We start from the raw sequence: 2,300 nt of genomic DNA, 5'->3' as shown, positions 1-2,300 counted from the left end.
AGTTGGCCACCAAAATCCGCAATCAAGGACCTTTCTTGCCGTTCTTTGGGGGCCATAGTGGCCACCTCCTTCGGAAGCATGGCAAGCATCCAAGATTGCTTGGAATTCGGTTTGAGGTATGCACCGTCGCACTATTTGGTCCGCTCCACACCTCCACAAATAGGGATCGTCCCAAACATAGTATTTGGATTCACTTTACAGCTTATCCTTTTGATGTTTGTTGAGATTGGGAGGGAGGGTGCGTGAAACCAAGTAGTTTGCTATTGCGGCATACCAAGGAACTACTTCCGAGATTGTGTGCAAACCATCTAGAGGAAAGGAGTCATTGATAGGAGTGGTGTCGCCTTTTGTGTGTTCGAGGCGACTTAGATGGTCCGCCACTAAGTTTTGGGAACCACTCCTATCTTTGATCTCCAAGTCAAATTCTTGTAACAAAAGCACCCAACGAATTAATCTCGGTTTTGATTCCTTTTTGGCCAATAGATACTTTAGTACCGCGTGATCCGAGTACACTACAACCTTGGAACTAAGAAGATAGGCTCGGAACTTGTCCAAAGCAAAAACAATGGCTAGGAGTTCCTTTTCGGTAGTAGTGTAGTTGGATTGGGCACCGTCTAGTGTTTTGGAAGCATAAGCTATGACGTAGGGAATCTTACCTTCGCGTTGTGCTAACGCGGCTCCTATCACATAATTCGAGGCATCGCACATGATTTCAAATGGTTGAGTCCAATTCGGTCCTCGCACAATAGGGGCTTGTGTCAATGCTACTTTAAGTTTGTCATATGCTTCCATACATTCCTTGCTTAGCTCAAATTCAGTGTCCTTTTGTAGTAGTCGAGAGAGAGGTAAGGCCACCTTGCTAAAGTCTTTGATGAATCTCCGGTAGAATCCTGCATGTCCAAGAAAAGAACGGACTTCCCTCTCGGAGGAGGGGTAAGGTAAACTAGATATGACATGGTCCTCTAGAGCAATGTGAATTTGGAAGTATCCGGAGTAACCATCAAGAAAGCAATAATATGATTTACCGGCTAATCGATTAAGCATTTGATCAATGAATGGTAGTGGGAAGTGATCTTTTCTTGTGGCCGCATTCAACCTTCGGTAGTCTATGCATACTCTCCAAGAATTTTGCACTCTTGTTGCTATAAGTTCACCACTTTCATTTTTGATTGTTGTCACCCCGGATTTCTTTGGCACCACTTGGACCGGGCTTACCCACTCGCTATCCAAGATAGGATAGATGATGTCCGCTTCAAGTAGCTTAGTGACCTCTTTTTTCACAACCTCAAGAATGGTTGGATTAAGTCTCCTTTGAGGTTGTCGGACCGGTCTTGCTCCTTCTTCAAGAAATATGCGATGCTCGCATACTTGGGGGCTTATTCCCACTAGATCCGCCAAACTCCACCCAATTGCCCTTTTATTTTTCCTCAATACATCTAGCAACTTTTCTTCTTGTTGAGGAGTTAACTCTTTTGCAATTATCACGGGGAGCTTTTGGGCTTCATCAAGATATGAGTACCTTAAATGGGGTGGTAGTGGCTTCAATTCCACTTTTTTGTCATTCTTTGAAGTTTGAGTATCCGGATGGTTTGTATGGTGTGTGGTGTTTAATTTTCTTGGACCTTCATTTGCTTCTTCAATCATGTACTTCTCATCTAACTTTGCAAGGTGCACTTCGGCAACCATGTTGTCAATTGGGTCACACCGGAATAGAGAGTGATTCTCCGGTGGATGCTTCATTGCTTCTTCTAGGCTAAAACTTACGACTCTCCCATCTATTTCAAATGAGTAGGTTCCCGAGTAGGCATCTAGCTTAAATCTAGAAGTTCTCAAGAATGGTCTTCCAAGTAGGATAGATGATGCTCTCTCGGTTTAGCTTGATGGCATTTCAAGGACATAGAAGTCAATTGGAAGCACCAACCCTTTGATATTCACCAATACATCTTCCACAACACCCGTCACGGTTATTATGCTTTTATCCGCTAGGACAAATCTTGCCGTCGACCTTTTTAGTGGTGGCAACTTCAATACCCGGTAGACGGAGAGCGGCATGATGCTAACACATACAATGAGGTCACACATACAATCGATAAATTGAACTCCATTGAGAGTGCAAGTGACCATACAAGGGCCCGGATCATCACACTTCTCGGGCAATGCTCCCATTAAAGCGGAAATAGAACTCCCCAATGGGATGGTTTCCAATTCAAGAATTCTATCCTTATGTATACATAAGTCCTTGAGGAATTTGGCATATCTAGGAACTTGATGGATAGCATCAAAGAGGGGGATGGTTACCT

This window comes from Arachis duranensis, chromosome 6, assembly GCF_000817695.3.
Source record: "Arachis duranensis cultivar V14167 chromosome 6, aradu.V14167.gnm2.J7QH, whole genome shotgun sequence".
Classification (NCBI taxonomy): Eukaryota; Viridiplantae; Streptophyta; class Magnoliopsida; order Fabales; family Fabaceae; genus Arachis; species Arachis duranensis.
This window is presented reverse-complemented; position numbering follows the sequence as displayed.